Raw genomic sequence first — 7,709 nt, 5'->3', positions numbered from 1 at the left:
CGATTTCGTTGGCAATTGACAAAAGTACAGATATATCCGACATAGCCCAATTAGCGATTTTTATCCGAGGAGTTGATGCCCACCTACATATATGTGAAGAACTTTTGGACATTATTCCAATGAAAGGGACGACTAAAAGTGAAGATTTATTTCAATGTGTTAATGAATGTACTGAACGCATGGGTGTGTCATGGCGAAAAGTGGTTTGCGTTGCCACCGATGGTGCGAAATCCATGAGTGGATGCAAACAAATTTCTCTAATCATTTTTGTGTACTTTGTCATACTGTGCGGATTGCCATATGTGTGTGATTTGAATTTGAGAGCAACTAAGTACTCACCAAGAATACCCACTCTGCTATGATAATTTCCTCAATGTTTTTTGAAAAAATCCTCTATTTTTTTAATGGAAACATGTATAAATTGTCCTTTTTAACAAAATAAAATGTATAACATGCATTGTTTAAATAAAACATGGCTGCTTGAGATTACTGTTGCCTGTTGTGACCAACATTCTTTAAAAAGTGCACTAACATAAAAACATACGATATACATACATACTTATATGTAAACGAAGACAATTTTTTCATTCAGAAAAATATACACCGATTTGTCAGTACAAATTTTTCTCCACATAGTTTAGCAACTATGAAACTTTGACATGCGAATGTTCAAACTTCTTGATTATAAAATCGCCTATGCTTCTTGATTACAAAAATTATAAAAGTAAATAAAATAGAAATTTGCAAAGATGATGTTAATATTCAAAGAAGGGTTTCTCAATAAAAAAAAAGACCAAAAGCATTTTATTATTTAATATGAACGATCAACATTTCGAAATCCCCTAACATGGAATAAGTCCCCTTATCTGGTAACTTTGCTATTGGCAAAGCTTCACTCTCTTTTTTACAAACACATATGCGTTGCTCAGAAGTGATTAATATACGTACACGCCTATTGCTTACCCTTCTGATGTAAGTTTGTCGCCCCCCCCCCATCTAGCACTTTGCTAGCACGCTCTGCTGCGAGCGTGCCACTCTGCTGCCCGTCCCTATGCTACACGAACTGATACAGCATCGTCTCCGTAAACTTCACAAATTTCATTGGTGGCTTGCGCGGCATTCTTCCCTTTTTTATACAAAATTTCAAAATACCTATAGCGAATTGTTTCATTATTTTCACTCATTTTTGAACAGCTATAACTTTTTTTCAACTTCTCCGAATTTAATTTTTGTTTAGTTAAGTGAAGCTTAAAATGTCACCTTTCTAACACCATATGATATGACACAATGTGATTGGTAGCACTGGAGATAGATGACTCCAACGACATCTATTGACAAAATACGAAAAGACTTTTTCGACTACCCAATATTTATATATTTTGCGAATAGTGGTGAAGTTTAGGGTATAAATGGGGAGTACTTTGAAGGTGAAAATATCATTTTTTGTTTTGGGGGATTAAAAGTACGGGAGCCAGGGGTCATTTTGACCTCATCATTTCATGCCGACTGATTTTAGTACTGAAGGCGTGGTGCGTGGGATGCTGCGAAACGTGTCGAAAAAAAATTTTAACAACTCATTTAATACCAGCTGAAAATTTTTTTGTGTATTATTGACATTAGTAGAATAAAAAAAAAATAGTCAGCTGCGCCGTAGGCGGTGGGTGGGGGAGATGTTGGGAATACGTCAGCTGAACAGGCGAACTTGTAAAATAAATTAAAAAGTAAAACTACTCATGCCGATTGAAATTTTTTTACATAATTTTGGACACATATGAAAATATAATAATGATGGTCAGCTGCGTTTAAAGCAGTGGGAAGACCGTAAGCCGAAGCAAAAATGTATAGCGTTTTTCAATAGGTGCGCTTCAACTATTTTCCGATAGGGAGGGCGAACGACGCAATATTTTTTATTTTTCGCTTGTCATTTGTAAACTTCATTAGTATACATTTCATCATGGAACGCTACACACTTGAGCAACGATTGCAAATCGTGCAAATTTTTTAAGAAAATAATCGTTCTGTTGCTGCTACTTTAACACTACTTTTTTCCAAAAAATCATCTTCAGTGATTAAGGTCACTTTTGGCTCAATGGCTTTGTCAACAAGCAAAATATGCGTTACTGGGCAGAAAGCAATCCACACGTGATTCATGAGGCACCGTTGCATCCCGAAAAAATCACTGTTTGGTGCGGTTTACATGCCGGCGGCGTAATTGGCCCATATTTTTTCGTTGACGAGAACGATCGCCACGTTACTGTGAATGGAAATCGATACCGCGACATGATAAACGATTATTTTTGGCCGAAATTGAATGGTATGTACTTAGACGACATGTGGTTTCAACAGGACGGGGCCACAAGCCACACAGCACACGCTACAATTGATTTGTTGAAGAGTAAGTTCGATGAGCGCATTATTTCCAGAAATGGACCGGTCGAATGGCCGCCGCGCTCGTGTGATTTGACGCCTCTAGACTATTTTCTTTGGGGTTATGTGAAGTCATTGGTTTACAGTAACAAGCCGGCGACGATTTGTGAGCTCAGAGCCAATATTGAACGCGAAATTGCTGGAATTTCGGCCGATTTATGCAAAAGAGTGGTCGAAAATTGGGTTCAACGATTGGACTTCGTAAAACGTGCACGCGGTGGTCATGCAAAAGAAATCGAATTTCATACTTAAATGTACATATATGTTCACACTCGATAATAAAAAAAAAATTAGTTAAGAAAGTCAAACCGTTTGTGTTTTATTCAAAAAAAAAGTTGAAGCGCTCTTACTGAAAAACTCTTTATCATTACGTTCATACATCTCGGCGGCGCGTGGAATTTTCAATGAGGTCGGGTCATTTTGACCTGGCTTCCGGACTATAACTTGCATTGTGAATTTTCTGAATTTATTCCGAGAACTTTTTGTTCAAACTGGTATAGAAAATGTACGGTTTTCAAACGAATTGTCAAATGATAGGTCCGAAAACGCGAAAAATCGTAATGCCATTGCCAATCGATCATTGGCCCTAACACTTAGCGGGCAGTGTCCTCATTTTGAATGGAAATTCAATTCACAAGATAATATTTTTGAGAAATGAATTTCAGCTATAGCAAAATAAAAAAAAACCCATTCTTCCTGCATTTCTGTAATAGTTTGCATCAAAATAATTTTCTGTAAACGATTATTGCTTAGAAAATATCAGTAAAAAGGGTATTTATATTATTGAATTTTTGACAGTAGACAGTTTTTAGACTTCTAAATAAATATAAAATGTGAATGCCACAAATATTAATTTATTGCTACTACTTTTGCTTTCTTTCACTCGTTCGCACTCTGCTCTTATAGACTCCTATAGGCGCACTTACTTCGTATGCAGTCTCAGCTGCTCCTTCGTGCATTTGCAGAAATCAAATGTCCAACTTTTCGAAAGTACATTTAATCGTTTTGTAATTTCTAACAAAAAGTTGTTTTTGTGTTGTTTTTAAAATTTCATTACAACGACCTACTAAGTGGCAGAAAGTTTCACTTAAGTGGTTGCGCACTTCGATGCATACGTGCAGATATGCCTGTGTGCCCTTTTTTCGCACAACTTGCACACTTTCAAGTGCATACACTCACCTCTATATACGTGCACAACTGTGTGTGTGTTGTTTATTAACAGCATTTAAATGAATTTTCTCTGACTTTTGCAATCCACACCAAAGGCAAGAACTTTAATTGTAAGCGTGTCGGAGTGCATTTGCCGCAAAAGCAAAAGCACACACAAAGTGGACCGAGAAGAGGAAAGCGATTTGCGAAAATGTCTGCATTTGGGTGAAAAGTGAAATTGAAAGGTAATAACTGTAAAGTGAAAAAGCTCTTAAGCAGATTTGCTATTGAAAAGAAAAGAGGTGAAAAAACGAGCAGTTGAATGTAATAGTATGTGTGTGCGTGTGACAGGTAATTAAAAAGGGAGGAATGGGGGAAGATAAAATACGTGGCTTTAAGAGTAATTTCAAAAAGATCGAATATTAAAATAATTCAAAATAAAAGAAATAATATTGAAAAACCTTTGGATTACGTTTTTTGCACAATGGCAGGCGCACAACAATGATAATAAATGTAGCCACAACAAACAAAAAAATACTAAAAATTATAATCTAATTAAGCCACAGAGTTTTGCGTTTGAGTGAAATTTTTTTTTCACAAGCGCCTCATTTTTGTTCTGATTTTGAGCGTTGAAAGTGTTGAGGGTAGGGTTATCTGAAAATAGAATTCATTGAACCTCGCTTTTTTCACACAAATGGAGGGATCTACAGGGTCAAGCCGACTCCGAACGGCAGATGTTTTTTATGAAGAGTTTTTTCATAGCAGAAGTACACTCGGAGGTTTGCCATTGCCTGGGGTGATGCCGAGGGGTGACCGCTATTAGAAAAAACTGTTTCTTCATTTGAACCCATGTTTTTTCTAAATTTCGAATAGTACTCACGCACCAACCCATTCGGCTACGGCGGCAAATAAATATTGGGTAGGGGAAAAAATTCATAGCGTTTTTTATATTTTCTTTTATTTTACAAAGATTTATTTGCTGTTTGGCAAAGGGTAAGTATGCATTCGATAGAACTCTTTCTGCTCCATAAAACTATGTTAATTGTATTTTTGAGTTATTTAATTTTTTATTAGCTTTGAGGCGTAGAAATGGAGTACCCAGGAGGCCAAAATCAATATTTTCAACACCTGCTCTTCTTTGCTTTTCATCCAGGTCAAAAAGCTGTCGAAGCAGGCCGGGACATTTGCGACGTGTAGGGAGAAGGTGACATAGGCGAGTCTATAGCACAGAACTGGTTTGCAAAGTTCAAAAAATGACGACTTTGACGTCAATGACACGTCTCGCAGCAGCGTGATGAAGAACGTTTCAAATCACTTTTGCAAGAGGAAGAGGAAGGTCGCCCATCCAGTCGTGAATTAGCGGAAAAATTGAACTGCGATCATGAAACGATTCTCAATCACCTTCATTCAATAAAAAAATTGGGAGCCTAGGTGCCTCACGAGCTCAACGAAAAGAACAAAGAAAGTCACCTTCAAATTGGTTCTCAGCATCTCGCCCGCCATCGAGCAAAACGCGGTTATAAACAGCGCTTTGTGTACCGAATCGTCACGGAGATGTGAAATGAAGCAAAGAAAGATGTGGGTGGCTATAGGAGGTACGCCAAAGCCGAGAGTCACGGTAAGTTGAAGAGGAGACGGTCGAACATGTGGCTTTTTATTGCAACAGGTTCGTTAAGAAACGAGATGACCTAGCAAGAACAACTGGGGTGTTTCTTACGCCCAATAACCTAGTTCCACAAATGCTTGAGTCGAATGAAAAATGGAGGGCGGTACAAGCTTTTGCAATACGAATTATCGTGGAAGTTCGCAATATTAATAGGAGGCGAAGGAATGACGCAAGACGAACGTGGCAGCAAGCATAACTGTCGCATTGATAAAATACAGCAAAACGCTCAGCAGATGAATATAACTGGCGATTGAGCTTATTGCTCACGACGGCCTTCAGACGTAATTACCAAAGCGGCATCTTTGTAAGATGAACCGTCAGACTTAAGGGGGTTTTAGTGGCGTTAAAGTCCCACACTGACTAAGGCTTTCGATTGCTTTTAGAACTCGTTAAAAAATAAAATAAAAAAAACTGGAAGTCCAGCCGGATCTTCATCCAAAGAAGAATATGATATGTGTTTGATGGGACTGGGCACTGAAAAATGGTCTAAAAGAATGCCGCGGTCAACAAGGAGCTCCACATTGCCTGGCTACAAAGCGTGAATGAGGCTATTTGACTGAAAATAGCTGATCCTATAGTCATACCAGAGTCATCCAAGCCACACTCCAAAAGCTCGAATGGAAGGTACTTTAGCATCCGCCGTATTCTTTAAATCTTGCACCGACTAATTACCATCTTTTCCGCTCCTTGTCAAACCATATGAAGGGCGTTTCTTTCTCTTCCTTTAAATAGAAGTCTTCGGTAAAAATGCTACGAACTTATTCCCCAACCTAATATTCGTATTACAATAGAAGAGTAGTATCGCATTCGAGAAGCACATGTCATTGGACCATAACTGTGTCGTCTGCAGTGATCAGTGAAAATTTCATTAAGCATCTCAGTTTGTGCATAGGGAGTTGTATGAAGTGCTTAAAACTCTTTGGTAAAATCTCTCCCAGTAAAACAAGTTTGCCTCATCAGGTTGGTCTCCTTGCTGCGGGGATGAGGCTTAAGTGTTGGAAGATAATCATGGAAGATACCGTACCTCAAACTAATAGGGAAGCTCCCTATGGGAATTGGATAGCCATAAATCCGCTGTATGGCGGTGGCCATTCAATCACCATGCGGAGATTACCGTACCGACGATCCCACTGTTATTTCTTAGCCTGGTATTCCATCGTTTCTTCTCTTGGCTCCCCCTAATCCAGGAGGTTATGCGTCATCGTGCCCAATGGATGGTTAGCAGCCAGGGGTATCCGGCTGTGTTTTAACGGCACCCTCTTGAAATTGGGTCACCTCAGGAGGTAGAATGACCTTGCCATGGTAAAGGGGACTGCCATGGTCGACGTTTGCCCTTTCCCCCCTAAAAAACTTAGTCCAACAAGCTCGCCACGTCGAGCAACGCGGAAAATTATGAAAAATGAAATGAACAAAAAAAAAAACTTAGCCTCGGATAACCAAGGCACAGCAAAATCAGCCCCCAATGTCTCAGTAAGGTCAGGTCTTTCTACAAAAAAGGCCACTCACACAAGCGGAGTGAAGTCTGTGGCTAAGCCAGGGCTTAGTTTCCGCTCCGTTCCTTCAGGGACTGCCTCTTCGAAAGCGAGGCCTCTTACTGGCCACCATAGTAACAATCCTAACCCTGTCAGAAGACAAGTTGTGACGTCACGTAGTCTTACAACTTCGTTTCTAAGCTCTTGCTTGATGGTATGTTGTACGATGGTAAGGAGGGATTAAGGCCCTATAAGTTTCGAGGCCGCATCCACATGAGTGGAGTGGGATTGCACGCACCTAGTAAATTAAAATTCTATTTCTATATTCACTCACGGACTAATCAGTACTTAAATCCAAAGGATGATAAGGCTTGAGTGCAGCTTGAGACTGTCACTCAGATTGGCAGTTCACTTATTCCAAGGGTTCCCCATCCAAGGGTTTGATTTCTGCGCATAAATAGATGGCAAACACTACTGCTGGGAAAATACTAGGGAAGCTACCCATTGGTATAGACCACTTTGTTTTGAGGCCATACATCCTAGCGTCTATGCCTTCGAGTATTTTCGAGCCATCTGTGTGCCAGTGCAGTGCTTATTTGCAAGAGTCGCAGTATTACAGTTAATTTTATTTTCCAGTTCAAGAACTTAATGGCGCACCCACTTGCAAAGTCTCAGCGTTTCTCGAGAGAAAAGTGAACATTCTTTGAAACCTTAAAATAACACAAAAAAACAAATTCGCACTTTTTGTCTGATGAATGACATTTGATACTTGATGTTTACTAATTTGACAACGCTGATTCTAAATATACCCTCATTTTTTTTGTAGCAGCTCTTGTTTACGAGTTATAGCTATCACAAAAAAATCACTATATTTCAGTGTTAATTAACGAATATTTAAACAAATATTAAGTTTTCTTAATATTATTTGTTATGGCATCGTCAAGACGAGTTTGTATAAATGGCCGGAATAGTTTTTGTTTTATTTGCGGAGAGTA

Source organism: Anastrepha obliqua, chromosome 3 (genome assembly GCF_027943255.1).
Source record: "Anastrepha obliqua isolate idAnaObli1 chromosome 3, idAnaObli1_1.0, whole genome shotgun sequence".
In the NCBI taxonomy this organism is placed as follows: Eukaryota; Metazoa; Arthropoda; class Insecta; order Diptera; family Tephritidae; genus Anastrepha; species Anastrepha obliqua.
Note: the sequence above shows the minus strand (reverse complement) of the source record.